The 16,046-nt window shown below is 32.9% G+C and overlaps 1 long non-coding RNA gene across 1 annotated transcript in view; it reads right to left on the reverse strand.

Annotated features, from left to right (window-relative positions):
• LOC134847569 (uncharacterized) overlaps nucleotides 1-10,874 on the reverse strand; it is a 29,618-nt gene extending 18,744 nt beyond the window's left edge. Inside the window, exons 1-2 of the long non-coding RNA XR_010162859.1 lie at nucleotides 10,750-10,874; nucleotides 158-479 (exon numbers count right to left, since the gene is read on the reverse strand). This is a non-coding gene — a long non-coding RNA (uncharacterized LOC134847569). The remainder of the gene's footprint in view (nucleotides 1-157; nucleotides 480-10,749) is intronic.
• Nucleotides 10,875-16,046: the final 5,172 nt, after the last annotated feature.

A 16,046-nucleotide genomic window follows, 5' to 3' on the forward strand; every position in this document is an offset into this window, starting at 1 on the left:
TTTGCGCTCAAAGGCGTCTGAAACCGAAATAATTTGCCGAATAATTTGATAAAAATGGACATACTGCAATCACTTTATAACTATCACGTGAACTCTCTGATTTTTGAAGTTGTTAAATTAGCAAAAGTTTGGGGCGCGAATGTGTCATCGTACTCACGTATGTAACGTTGAGTCGCCATGAGCACATTATGTACTCGCTTCAAACTTTCGAAGGTGGCTTGCACCCACATCAAAGTCTTGGCAGAGTAGTCGCCTTCTAGTCCTTTTGCTATCAAAATCACAAGTGCCTGTGACAGGAAAGAGACACTTGAAGTTCCTCCATTCGCAACAACTGCCCAAAATGGAGGGGCCGCCCTCAATGAAACAACCCGTCCTGCTCGGGCCTCTTGGTTGAATCCTGCTGAGTTTTCATAGACATCGATGATCGAGATATTGTTGAACTGATTTGATGCGTCCATTTTTACTGATGGACTGAGACTCTGACCAGAAAAGTAAAACAAATGTAAGCAAAACCAAAAGGCTATCAAAATTCTTTTAAACGAAATGAGAAAACAATCAACAAATTCCTGGTAAAAAAAAAACTACGAATAACTTTTTCTCTGTTTAGTTCAACGAACGAGTTGAAAATTCGTGAAATTTTAGCCAAACACAATTAACTTTTATAAAGAAATTCATAAATTTATGAAACCGCTGAAATGGCTAACTGATTTCGAGCTGTATTCCAAAGCAGGGGCGGATCTAGGTTTTTCACGAGGGCGTTGGGGGCAGATTTTCAAAAAATGTTCGAAAAATTTATCGACCTTTTTAGGGTGACTAAATTTTAGACATTTTTTAAAAAGTTTTGACCAGAAAAAATGAGTTTTTTTAGGCGCGCGCGCTCCTCTCAAAAATTAGTATATATTGGCGCCCGTTGAAAAAATTTAGAGTCCATCAGCCAAAAAATGGTATCTCATATTAGTGAAAGGTGGGAGCCTTTGGGTCGGCAGGTGGTCGACTGAAGGATTGATAGTTCCATTTTGACAAAAGATGAAGTGTCAAAATGGAAATTTCTTTGAATTTCCCTAGAATCAAAAACAAGCTGTTCTTCCCAAAAATTGATATTCGGACTGTTTAGTCAAAATAAAATAAATTTGATCAAACTTAACCTAGTAAAAAGCTTTATTACACAAAAAAATTGATGCTTATGGTAGGTGGGAGAGAGAGAGAGAGAGCCTGAAAATGACTTTTAATTTCTCTTTCACAATGTCCCTTGAGCAGTCTTCAGTGGCTAAAAATTACAAAAAAGAAAAAAAATTTCAAATACCGATCAAAATTAATGGCATCAATTCAATGAAGTGTCCTAAAAAGTAACTCAATTTTTCGAAATAGTTGCCAATTTAAAATGATTCGATGCTACCTTAACAATAAGCAAGGATATTGCAACCGGGTACTAATTTTTTCCCGTGAACAACTTTGTCCACAGGACTCAACTGGACGCCTGGACTCATCTCTACTTTTTTTATGATGTATTCAATTTTTCAATTTTCTTAGCGTTCCCGGCCAACTTAGCCTGGAGGTAACGAATATGCCTGGGACAGCGGTGGTCGTGGGTTCAAATTTGACCAGGACCTGTTTTTTTCAAATGGGTTATATTCTGTTTCAAATAAAATTGTTGGTCAATTAATTATCTGCATATCTGTTGTCGGCTTAGTTGTCACATCTTGGAAATGTTTTTTTTTGTGACCGCATTTTCTTTTAATATTGTTTTTAATGTTTGATTTACGTGTACACTTCGTATTTTACTTATCTTGACTTCATATTTACTTTTTTGTTTTTTTGTTTTGCTAATAAAATTCCTCGCCAGAATTATTTCGGCCTATTGACTCAATTTTTGGACCTTGGAAGATAAACACAGTTTTAGCACACGCCTCAGCATTTTTGCAAAAAATTAGTTTATCTCAGAAACTTTCCTAATTCAAAAAAGGGGATATCAATTGACAGACCAATCGCTCTTCTGTGAGCATGCGATCTCCTCAAGAGTCTTTTTACTTGATACTCCGTCTACAGCCTTCAAAAAAGTGTGGCCTAATGTTTGACACATCATTTTGATTTTTTTGTTTTCTCGATAACTACTCCTCTCAAAAATGAGTTTTTAATTCCAATGAATTGAACCATTTTGAAAAGTTACCCTGCATAAATGGCTATGAATATTTTTTGTTGCATATAAAGTTATGGCCCTCGAAACAGTCAAATTTTTGATTTTTGACTACTTTTCGAATCCGTTAGGTGGGGTCTTGTGGGTTCCAATCTTGTGGGTTCTCTGCTTAAGCGCCCATAACCTGCTGTTTACTGAGAAACATTATGGATTTTGGGAAGCCTTTTGAATGTTTTGGTCGAACATTTTACCGTTTTTTTGGAATCTTTTCGAGTTTTCTTATTATTTACACAATCAAACTTGAGTAAAAATTTTTACTGAAAAAACGGATTGCGATAATTGTTTCCGCAGAAGCGTCGATTCTTTAAGTTTCTGTTAAAAAACTTTACCTCCATGAGAAAATTGATTATCTCAAAATTTCTACTCTTCCCACTTGTTTTAGTAGAGGTTTTAGGCAAAAGTCTTAGGCGAAGTCCAATTTTCGAAATCAAACTTTTCGTGCCGCATCAAAATAGCAAACTCATTCAATATCAAATTCGTACCTTTAGTTTTAGCTGAAGGCCCTTAGTTTGTTTTTTATGGAGACAGGAGAAGTGCAATTCACCTAGTTTTTTTCATCATCTAATTTTGTTTTGACTTTTTTAATGTTTGTGTTGCATATATATTGTTACTATTGTTTCAAGGTCATACTGTTTTGATCGCAAACGTAACCGCACTGAGTTCACTATTCCGTACGTAGTTACGGAACCCAGTCAAACCTCACTTAGTTTGTGCTTAGTAAAACAACAGCAAAACTTCGTGTTAAATTACCATTTGAAATCTAATCAGTTTTCAACAAGACTTATAGGTATTGTGCTCAATATCACAAGCTGTTCCGAACTTGTTTGTACTTTTTTTCTGTTCAAACAAAATCAAGTTCCACAACAGTGTCCTATGGTGTTTAATGATCCATACTAGAGTTCTTTTTACAGGTGGTTACAAAAAAAATCAATTTGAGGAGCGTTAAGCTGGTGTTCATCTAGGGTGGAAAGTTCTGGGAAACTTTGAATGAAATTTGTTTTTGGCTAGTGTTGTCATACTTTTTCAATCAATTTGTTACAATTGAAATGAGTTTAGGCAGCGATAACAAGTAATGCAAAATTTATATATCTACACTTTTTTTAATTTCCAAACTATGACTCACCCAACAAAACTGTCAACAAAATAAGATATAGAAACAAAAACAATTTAATTCAGTTTCTTGTTCAAAGTTTTTCAATGAAAGCATTTTTTTAAGATGTTTTAGGTAACTTGCACATACGCTTTTCTCTCATAACATTAGTTTTTTTCCAATGCTTACGTTCCTATCAAAACTTGTCGATACTCTCACGAATTAATTTATTCGTTTCAATAGTTTCAAAATTAAGTGTCGTACAAAATACAACGGTGGTACTACTACAGGGGCGGACTTAGGGGGGGGGTGGCTTCAGAGTCTTTTTAGTGTTTTGGGAGAGCTCGGAAAATCAATATGGTCGACCTAAAAAGAAGGTAGGTGGGAGAGAGAGAGAGAGAGAGAGAGAGAGATAGAGCCTGAAAATGACTTTTAATTTCTCTTTCATAAAGTCCCTTGGGCAGTCGTCAGTGGCTAAAATTTTAAAAATTACGAAGAAGAAATTTTCTTCAAATACCGAACAAAATTAATGGCATCATTTCATTGAAGTGTCCTAAAAAGTAAATCAATTTTTCAAATTACTTGCCCATTTAAAATGATTCGATGCTTAATTACCCTTACAATAAGCAAAGATATTGCAACCGGGTACTAATTTTTTTTCCCGTGAACAACTCATCTGGACGCCTGGACTCATCTCTACCTTTTTCATGATGTATTCAATTTTCTTAGCTTTCCCGGCCAACTTAGCCTGGAGGTAACGAAAATGCCTGGGACAGCAATGGTCGTGGGTTCAAATTTGACCAGGACCTGTTTTTTTCAAATGGGTTATATTCTGTTTCAAATGAAATTATTGGTCAATTAATTGTCTGCATATCTGTTGTCGGCTTAGTTGTCACATCTTGGAATTGTTTTTTTTTGTGAGCGCATTTTCTTTTAATATTGTTTTTAGTGTTTAATTTACGTGTACACTTCGTAATTTTACTTATCTTGACTCCATTTTTACTTTTTGTTTTTTTGTTTTGCTAATAAAATTCCTCGCCAGAATTATTTTGGCCTCTTGACCCAATTTTTGGCCGTTGAAAGATAAACACAGTTTTAGCACACGCCTCAGCATTTTTGCAAAAAATTAGTTTATCTCAGAATCTTTTCTAATTTTCAAAAAAGGGATATCAATTGAATGACCGCTCACTCTTCTGTGTGCATGCGTTCTCCTCAAGAGTCTTTTTACTTGATCCTCCGTCTACAGCCTTCAAAAAAGTGTGGCTTAATGTTTGACCCATGATTTTGATTTTTTTGTTTTTTTGATAATTGCTCCTCTCAAAATTGAGTTTTTAATTCCAATGAATTGAACCATTTTGAAAAGTTACCCTGCTATGAATATTTTTTTGCGTATAACGTTATGGCCCTCGAAATAGTCAAAATTTTTATTTTTGACTACTCTTCGAATACGTTAGCTGGGTCTTGTGGGTTCCAATCTTGTGGGTTCTTAAGCGCCCATAACCTGCTGTTTACTGAGAAACATTTTGGATTTTGGGAAGCCTTTTGAATGTTTTGTCGAATTTTTTACCGTTTTTTTTTGGAATCTTCTCGAGTTTTCTTATTATTTAGACAATCAAACTTGAGATGAAAAACTTTACTGAAAGAACGGGTTGGGATAATTGTTTCCGCGGAACCGGTGATTCTTGAAGTTTCTGCTAAAAAAATTTACCTCCTTGAGAAAATTGATTATCTAAAAATTTCTGCTCTTCCCACTTATTTTAGTAGAGGTTTTAAGCAAAAGTTTTAGACAAAAACCAATTTTTGAAATCAAACTTTTCTTGCCGCATCAATATAGCAAATTCATTCAATATCAAATTCATACCCTCAGTCTTAGCTGAAGGCCCTTAGTTGGTTTTTTATGGAGACAGGAGAAGTGCAATTCACCTAGTTTTTTTCAACATCTAATTTTGTTTTGACTTTTTTATTGTTTGTGTTGCATTGCAAGTGGTGCAAAGCTCGGCTACGCCTCTGTGTTAAAAGATGAAATAAGCAAATCAATAAAACGCCAAAAAAAGTCTACTGAAATAAAACCATCAAATTCAGACGAACCAAAAAAATTAATGGATTTTTATTAAACTTCAATCTTAGAAAATCGGAAAAATGTTAAAAAACGTGAGCTCCAGGAGGTTTGTAAATGTGGCGAGGATGGCGTGAGTGAGGGGAAATGGGGGGGGGAACTAATGGGATGGTTCATAGTGGAGTGATTGGTCACGGGGGTGAGGAGGTTCGGGGGAAGTTGAGTGCTCTGCCTTTGTCTTCCAGCACAAAAAGTTAGATACAGAGCATAGTTTTTCTTGCAAACTTTCTGCAAAAAGATTGAAAAAATAACAGAATTTAGTCATAGACAAAATTGATTATAATCAATTAAAATTAACCCGAGGAAACTTTTATTGAATAAAATTACCCACATTTTACTTTGGTTTGGGTTTTAGTATTGAGTAAGTTTTTCTGCACGACACGTTTTAATGATTCCATTGAAACAATTAAAAGGATCCCAATTTTCAAAGTTTTACAGGATTTAAATCTATTAGAGATCATATGAAAAAAATCATGGTTGTTGATCATTCGAAACATAGCCATTATGATCCTCTGTTGATTATAATTAATTATTTTGATCGCATTTTCTAAATTTCTGTTGTATAGTTGATAACAATTTAATTGATAAACGTCAATTTTATCAGTTTTTGCCCATTTTCGCTTCAAACCATGCATATAAATTGCTTTTTTTGAAAAATTGGCGCATGTAGAACTTTGAAAACTTGTTTTTAGCAGTATAAAATGGATTTAGTTTTATATCGTTTTCAATTGTTCCTTTTCCTGAAATATTTTTTTTGAAACGCTTTTATAAATTTTCAACCACAGAATATCAACATCTTGTTTTATTTCCAAGATTTATTTGATTCAGACAAACTAAAAGAAAACAAGACTACTCACATTAAGAGATTTTGTTAATTGTAGCAAAATTAAAAGACATAAACTATAGGATATACTTTCTTTTGAAGGGTCAGTATATTGGTGAAAAAAGTTACTTTGTCGACTTAGAGAAGTTTTCCGATAAAACTCTTATCGAATATATTCGATTATAAGATAATACAATCATTTGGAAAAAATCACACATAAAATCAATTATAAGTCCATTAAAAACTTTCAAAAGTTTTGCAAATTATAATTGTCAAAAATCAACATAATTAAATCAATTACTTCAGCCTAAACTTGGACGTAGAACGTACAAAATATTGATTAAAAAGAAATGACCTTGGCTATATTATTCCTTAATACATGATTATTTTTTGAATGTGTCAGTTATAATTTATCAATGGTTCGTAGACATCATTCTTAGGGTATGGATGGAATTGGCGGATGGATGGATGGGAGAAAACAAAACATTGTTATCGAGAAAACAAAACATTGTTTTCTCGATAACTACTCCTCTCAAAAATGAGTTTTTTATTCCAATGAATTGAACCATTTTGAAAAGTTACCCTGCATGAATGACTATGAAAATTTTTAATTGATTTTAATTGATTTTGTTGCATATAAAATTATGGCCCTCGAAATAGTCAAATTTTTGATTTTTGACTATTTTTCGAATCCGTTAGGTGTGTCTTGTGGTTTCCAATTTTGTGGGTTCTCTGCTTAAGCGCCCAGAACCTGCTGTTTATTGAGAAACATTATTTATTTTGGGAAGCCCTTTGAATGTTTTGTCGAACTTTTACCGTTTTTTTTTGGAATCTTCTCGAGTTTTTTTTATTATTTACACAATCAAACTTGAGATGAGAAGATTTACTGAAAAAACGGGTTGCGATAATTGTTTCCGCAGAAGCGGCGATTCTCTAAGTTTCTGTTAAAAAAATTAACTCCTTGAGAAAATTGATGATCTCAAAATTTCTACTCTTCCCACTTATTTTTGTAGAGGTTTTAGGCAAAAGTTTTAGGCGAAGTCCAATTTTTGAAATCACACTTTTCGTGCCGCATCAATATAGCAAATTCAATCAATATCAAACTCGTACCTTCAGTTTAAGCCGAAGGTCCTTAGTTGGTTTTTTATGGAGACAGGAGAAATGCAATTCACCTAGTTTTTTTCAACATCTAATTTTGTTTTGATTTTTTTAATATTTATGTTGCATTGCAAGTGGTGCAAAGCTCGGCTACGCCTCTGTGTTAAAAGCTGAAGTAAGCAAATCAATAAAACGCCAAGAAAAGTTCACTGAAATAAAACCAACAAGTTCAGACGAATTAAAAAAATTAATGGATTTTTATAAAACTTCAATCTTAGAAAATCGGAAAAATATTAATAAACCTGAGCTCCAGGAGGTTTGTAAATGTGGCGAGGATGGCATGAGTGTGGGGAAATGGGGGGGGGGGGGGACTTTTGGGGTGGTTCAGAGGGGAGTGATTGGTCGCGGGCGTGAGGAGGTTCCGGGGAAGTTGAGTGTTCTGCCTTTGTTTTCCAGCACAAAAAATTAGATACAGAGCATAGTTTTTCTTGTAAACTTTCTTCAAAAAGATTGAAAAAATAACAGAACTTAGTCTACGACAAAATTGATTATAATCAATTAAAATTAACTCAAGGAAACTTTTATTGAATAAAGTTACCCACATTTTACTTCGACTTGGGTTTTAGTATTGAGTATGATTTTTTGCAAGACACTTTTAATGATTCCATTGAAACAATTAAAAGGATCCCTATTTTCTAACTTTTACAGGATTTAAATCTATTAGAGATCATATCAAAAAAATCATGGTTGTTAATCATACGAAACATAGGCATAATTATCCTCTGTTGATTATAATTAATTATTTTGCTCGCATTTTCTAAATTTCTGTTGTATAGTTAAAATATTTTAATTGATTAATGTCAATTTTATCATTTTTTTTTGCCCATTTTGGTTTCAAACCATGCATATAAATTGCTTTTCTTACGTTTTTTTGAAAAAGTTGACGCATGTAGAACTTTGAAAACTTGTTTTTAGCATTATAAAATGGATTTAGTTTTATATCGTTTTCAATTGTTCCTTTTCCTGAAATATTTTTTTTCTTGAAACGCTTTAATAGTTTTTCAACCACAAAATATCAACATTTTGTTTTATTTCCAAGATTTATCTGATTCAGACGAACTAAATGGTGACAAGATTACTCAAATTAAGAGATTTTTTTGTTAATTGTAGCAAAACTAAAAGACATAAGCTATAGGATATTCTTTTGAAGAGTCATTATTTTGATGAAAAAACTTGCTATAGTCGACTTAAAGAAGTTTTCCGATTGAACTCTGATCGAATTACAATCATTTGGAAAATATCACACATATAGTCAATTATAAGTCCTTTTAAAACTTCAAAAAGTTTTGCAAATTATAATTGTGAAAAATCAACATAATTAAATCAATTACTTCAGCCTAAACTTGGACGTAGGACGTACAAAACATTGATTAAAAACAAATGACCACGGCTCTATTATTCCTTAATACATGATTTTTTTTTGAATGTGTCAACTATAATTAATCAACGGTTCGTAGACATCGTTCTTAGGGTATGGATGGAATTGGCTGATGGACGGAAGCGAGAGAACCTCAATTTTTTCTACAGAAAACGTACTTTTTGCCTCTCAACAAATTTTTTTCTGGTTGGGCAGTACGCGACACAATCACGCCATTTAAAAAAATTCTCAAAAATGAAGCTAGAGCAAAAAAAAGCAAAAAAAGCTCCTACAGCGTAAAAACGCAAAAAACTTCTGCAGGGCTTTCTTTTGTTGGGTTCTGGCTAAGAAAATCTATTGGTCGACCTAAAAAAGCTTTAGAGATGCCTTTCATCATCTCTAAAAGTTTTTTTAGGTCGACCAAATGATTTTCTTAGCCATAACACAACAATTCCATGTCTGCTTCTATAGATCTCCCAGTATTGCTTATAACAAATATTCCCTGCCGCTGTAAACGCTCTGTTAATTTTTTTCATAAAAATTATCCTCAACACGTTATTTTAGTACAAACTGATCATTTTGGCTTAGTTACGTATCACTTCGAAAAAACAGCATGTCCAAGCTTATATTCGAATTTTCTCAAAATGGCAAAATTATCAATTGCCCAAACCATTCGTCACTTTTTTAAAAGTCGGAACAATTGCCATAGAACTAATGGCGCATAAAACTAAATAACTGTTACAAAACAACACAATGCTGCTCGCATATTAGAGTGAAGCCCTGAAAAAACCGAATGAGCTGTAATGCCTTTTTTTCTTCATGTTATCCTTTCACATGTTATGTAAAAAAGAAAACCTGCATTTAATGTCTGTTATCCTAAAATTTGGATCCTCGCGTCAAATTGGATAGGTTTTCTCTGCAACTTACACAGTAACAAAAATGCAAAACATCTCGTGTCAATCTTCACAAAAAAGCCAAAATGACAGCTTTCAAACTCCATAACTTTACAAAAACCAATCATTGATAAATTTTGTCTTATGTATGAGCTCCGGACAGCAATATGCTTTAGATGCTATTTAAATTCCTTAAAATGCTAATTGTTGGTATAAAAATGCTGGTTAAAAAATCATCAAAGTAATTAAGTTAAAAAGTTGAAAACTGACTGAACAAAAAACCACACCAGTTTAGATATTCCGTACTTCATATGACTGACGTAACATCAACACTACTGTAAAACTGCAAAATTTTCAAAGCTTTTTTTTGACAATTAAAGTACTTTTGATTTAAAAATGACGCTGTTTTTGAAATATATACTAGTATGTCCAAGACTTGCTTCTGCGTTTAAAACCGAAATGAATCAAATTGCAATTGAATAAAATTGATGAAGTTAGGAATTTTCCGCGCTTTCTTTCTTTTAACTTTAAATATCTAACTTACTCCCACACGCTATTAACATCACAAGTTGATTAATTTTGCGCCAACTAAGTCTTGCAAAAGACCAAGTACTTGGCCCACTCCATTTTGAAACAATTTTTCAGCCGGGTTATCCCACGTTTTTCTCGTTGAAGGCACACTATTTAACGCGTTAGATGTCATGATTTGGTCCAATTCGCATTTAAAAAACCCTTAACTCTTCAAAGTTCCGGGTTATTTAGCCGAAAATAGTGTGGTGAAAACAATGAAAAACTGTGACGAGGTTCCGGGTTATTTAGCCAAAAATAGCGTAGTGAAAAAATGAATAAAGTTGTGACGAAAAACAAAACTGCGCGTATAAGAGCACTAAAATCTTTAAAATAGCATAAATAAAATTCCATAGAAAACTTGTTAAGAAGTGGAAACTGGGTTGAATAAAAAGTCAACCATGACCTAAATATTTAGACTTAAAAAGAAATTAAATAATCTGGAAAAAAATTGTTAAAAATTAGAGGCAGAGAAAAAAATTGTTAATCTAAAACTACGTTGATTTTGAAATCTTTTTAAAAAAGTCTGTGCAACAAATTACATTACTTACTTCAATTTTGTTGACTCAAAACTTTTCGGCTTATTTCTGCAAATTTTATTTCAACAACTACTTTGAATAGCACAAGCTAAAAAGTATAGAAAAATCAATTTTATGAAAATGTCATTGAATTTATATCTACTCAAGCTGCTTATATAGTTAAAATAAAATGACCGTAAACAATTTGGGAGACAAAATTCGCCAATTATAAGTTATTTTTGATAACAAAATCACTTATTACAATCAATTAAAAAGTATATGCTTTTTTGCAATAAGATTTGATTTTAATTGCCCTGTCACTGAAACAAAACTAAAAATAACTTCACAACGCTCGAAAAAACAAATCTGCATTTTTGCTAATTTTTGTGGTGTATTCTCATATTGGAGGCAAATATTTTAACCAATCAGAATTGTTAGACGTTCCTATTAGCTAAATGACTTTTGCACAAAACCAAAATTTTTATTAACAGAAAATCAATTATAGTAACTATATTAAATGAACCAAGTTAACATCCTGGCCCGCATGGACCAATTGACATTTCCCGTCCCCAACCAAATAAAAGACAAAGTTCACAATTTATTGGACAACTAGCCTGGCCCGCTTGAACAGTCCCCCCACAACCACCCAGTGAAATTTCTCTTCCCCAGCCAACTAAAAAAAGACGAACTCAACAATTTATTGGATAACTAGCCAGTTTGATTGAATTTTTTATACCTTTCGAAATATTGGTGTCCTGGCCTAAAAATTAAAAAGATTTAATCTATGTCTTTTCCTTGTAAAATTGTGGGGGTATAAAGATTGCCAATTTAGCCGATTTGGGACAATTACCTCGCGACAAATAACCCAGGGAACTTTATGCCCCTAAATCAATTGGGAAGATTGTTGATATGATTCAACTTCTTCTCCCAAACACGTTTAGGGAGGATGTTAATTTGCTTTATTTTTTCTGCCAATCAGAACAATGCATTTTACTCGCAGCGGTTAGCAAATTTCATTTAATATTTACGCTGGAGGTGGGCATTTTAACATGGGGTATTTCGACATGATCATAAAAAGTGATAACAAACAAACTTTTTAATAGTTACTTTTTTCCCGAAAAAGGAAACCGTCTGTAACAAATTTTTGACGGTTGGGATGTGAACTAGTCTGCAGTTATTATTAGGGATCAACCGTACCACCTCACTTCCTAACTGTCCTACCGTGAAGCGCCCGTCTCAAGCATGTACAATGGAGTAGGTATAAATAAGGAAATTTTTCTTATAAAAATAGCATGAAATGAAATCGCGCAAATAACATTTTTACATTTTATATGCGGGATTGCTTTTGTATGCTGTCACTTGCTTAGATTCGTGTTTTAATTCAGTTTTTTATGTAAAAAACTTACTTTTCAATAAATTTAGGCTATTCTTAAAGTTGGTTAATAAAGCTCTATGTTTTCTACCCCCTAAATTGATAGGGGGATTGTACTGTTGATAAGATATTAGTTTTGAAATAAAATCATGATCGTTCTGACTTTCGAAGAAATTGACGAAATATTTGTTCTCTGCGGGTAATTTTTGTTCTTTAGAAAAGTTTCGTCTTTGTAACTAGCCATTGTTGACGAAATTTTTTGTTTCAGTCAAAAGATATTGATGTGCTGAGCACAAATTTAAATGATATTTTACCTTTGATATTTTTTATGCTGTTTTGGGTTTTTTTTTGTTAATTGTAGCAAAACTAAAAGACATAAACTATAGGATATACTTTTGAAGAGTCAGTATTTTGATGAAAAAACTTGCTATAGTCGACTTAAAGAAGTTTTCCGATTGAACTCTGATCGAATATATTCGATTATAAGAGATTACAATCATTTGGAAAATATCACACATATAATCAATTATAAGTCCTTTTAAAACTTCAAAATGTTTTGCAAATTATAATTGTGAAAAATCAACATAATTAAATCAATTACTTCAGCCTAAACTTGGACGTAGGACGTACAAAACATTGATTAAAAACAAATGACCACGGCTCTATTATTCCTTAATACATGATTTTTTTTTGAATGTGTCAACTATAATTAATCAACGGTTCGTAGACATCGTTCTTAGGGTATGGATGGAATTGGCTGATGGATGGAAGCGAGAGAACCTCAATTTTTTCTACAGAAAACGTATTTTTTGCCACTCAACAAATTTTTTTCTGGTTGGGCAGTACGCGACACAATCACGCCATTTTAAAAAATTCTCAAAAATGAAGCTAGAGCAAAAAAAAAGCAAAAAAAGCTCCTACAGCGTAAAAACGCAAAAAACTTCTGCAGGGCTTTCTTTTGTTGGGTTCTGGCTAAGAAAATCATTTGGTCGACCTAAAAAAGCTTTAGAGATGCCTTTCATCATCTCTAAAAGTTTTTTTAGGTCGACCAAATGATTTTCTTAGCCATAACACAACAATTCCATGTCTGCTTCTATAGATCTCCCAGTATTGCTTATAACAAATGTTCCCTGCCGCTGTAAACGCTCTGTTAATTTTTTTCATAAAAATTATCCTCAACACGTTAATTTTAGTACAAACTGATCTTTTTGGCTTAGTTACGTATCACTTCGAAAAAACAGCATGTCCAAGCTTATATTCGAATTTTCTCAAAATGGCAAAATTATCAATTGCCCAAATCATTCGTCACTTTTTTAAAAGTCGGAACAATTGCCATAGAACTAATGGCGCATAAAACTAAATAACTGTTACAAAACAGCACAATGCTGCTCGCATATTAGAGTGAAGCCCTGAAAAAACCGAATGAGCTGTAATGCCTTTTTTTCTTCGTGTTATCCTTTCACATGTTATGTAAAAAAGAAAACCTGCATTTAATGTCTGTTATCCTAAAATTTGGATCCTCGCGTCAAATTGGATAGGTTTTCTCTGCAACTTACACAGTAACAAAAATGCAAAATATCTCGTGTCAATCTTCACAAAAAAGCCAAAATGACAGTTTTCAAACTCCATAATTTTACAAAAACCAATCATTGATAAATTTTGTCTTATGCATGAGCTCCGGACAGCATTATGCTTTAGATGCTATATAAATTCCTTAAAATGTTAATTGTTGGTATAAAAATGCTGGTTAAAAAATCATCAAAGTAATTAAGTTAAAAAGTTGAAAACTGACTGAACAAAAAACCACACCAGTTTAGATATTCCGTACTTCATATGACTGACGTAACATCAACACTACTGTAAAACTGCAAAATTTTCAAAGCTTTTTTTTGACAATTAAAGTACTTTTGATTTAAAAATGACGCTGTTTTTGAAATATATACTAGTATGTCCAAGACTTGTTTCTGCGTTTAAAACCGAAATGAATCAAATTGCAATTGAATAAAATTGATGAAGTTAGGAATTTTCCGCGCTTTCTTTCTTTTAACTTTAAATATCTAACTTACTCCCACACGCTATTAACATCACAAGTTGATTAATTTTGCGCCAACTAAGTCTTGCAAAAGACCAAGTACTTGGCCCACTCCATTTTGAAACAATTTTTCAGCCGGGTTATCCCACGTTTTTCTCGTTGAAGGCACACTATTTAACGCGTTAGATGTCATGATTTGGTCCAATTCGCATTTAAAAAACCCTTAACTCTTCAAAGTTCCGGGTTATTTAGCCGAAAATAGTGTGGTGAAAAAAATGAAAAACTGTGACGAGGTTCCGGGTTATTTAGCCAAAAATAGCGTAGTGAAAAAATGAATAAAGTTGTGACGAAAAACAAAACTGCGCGTATAAGAGCACTAAAATCTTTAAAATAGCATAAATAAAATTCCATAGAAAACTTGTTAAGAAGTGGAAACTGGGTTGAATAAAAAGTCAACCATGACCTAAATATTTAGACTTAAAAAGAAATTAAATACACTGGAAAAAAATTGTTAAAAATTAGAGGCAGAGAAAAAAATTGTTAATCTAAAACTACGTTGATTTTGAAATCTTTTTAAAAAAGTCTGTGCAACAAATTTTATTACTTACTTCAATTTTGTTGACTCAAAACTTTTCGGCTTATTTCTGCAAATTTTATTTCAACAACTACTTTGAATAGTACAAGCTAAAAAGTATAGAAAAATCAATTTTATGAAAATGTCATTGAGTTTATATCTACTCAAGCTGCTTATATAGTTAAAATAAAATGACCGTAAACCATTTGGGAGACAAAAGTCGCCAATTATAAGTTATTTTTGATAACAAAATCACTTATTACAATCAATTAAAAAGTATATGCTTTTTTGCAATAAGATTTGATTTTAATTGCCCTGTCACTGAAACAAAACTAAAAATAACTTCACAACGCTCGAAAAAACAAATCTGCATTTTTGCTAATTTTTGTGGTGTATTCTCATATTGGAGGCAAATATTTTAACCAATCAGAATTGTTAGACGTTCCTATTGGCTAAATGACTTTTGCACAAAACCGAAATTTTTATTAACAGAAAATCAATTATAGTAACTATATTAAATGTACCAAGTTAACATCCTGGCCCGCATGGACCAATTGACATTTCCCGTCCCCAACCAAATAAAAGACAAAGTTCACAATTTATTGGACAACTAGCCTGGCCCGCTTGAACAGTCCCCCCACAACCACCCAGTAAAATTTCTCTTCCCCAGCCAACTAAAAAAAGACGAACTCAACAATTTATTGGATAACTAGCCAGTTTGATTGAATTTCTTATACCTTTCGAAATATTGGTGTCCTGGCCTAAAAATTAAAAAGATTTAATCTATGTCTTTTTTTTGTAAAATTGTGGGGGTATAAAGATTGCCAATTTAGCCGATTTGGGACAATTACCTCGCGATAATTTTCGCGGTATTAACGCGTAAGTAGCGACATAAGTGACCAAATATTTAATCATCAATATTCACTAAAAAACGCTTGGTTGAAATTTCGCATCGTTCAATTTGCGAAAAAACAAAATAACCCAGGGAACTTTATGCCCCTAAATCAATTGGGGAGATCGTTGATAAGATTCAACTTCTTCTCCCAAACACGTTTAGAGAGGATGTTAATTTGCTTTATTTTTTCTGCCAATCAGAACAATGCATTTTACTCGCAGCGGTTAGCAAATTTCATTTAATATTTACGCTGGAGGTGGGCATTTTAACATGGGGTATTTCGACATGATCATAAAAAGTGATAACAAACAAACTTTTTAATAGTTACTTTTTTCCCGAAAAAGGAAACCGTCTGTAACAAATTTTTGACGGTTGGGATGTGAACTAGTCTGCAGTTATTATTAGGGATCAACCGTACCACCTCACTTCCTAACTGTCCTACCGTGAAGCGCCCGTC

The sequence above is a fragment of the Symsagittifera roscoffensis genome, chromosome 6 (assembly GCF_963678635.1).
Source record: "Symsagittifera roscoffensis chromosome 6, txSymRosc1.1, whole genome shotgun sequence".
NCBI lineage: Eukaryota > Metazoa > Xenacoelomorpha > Acoela > Convolutidae > Symsagittifera > Symsagittifera roscoffensis.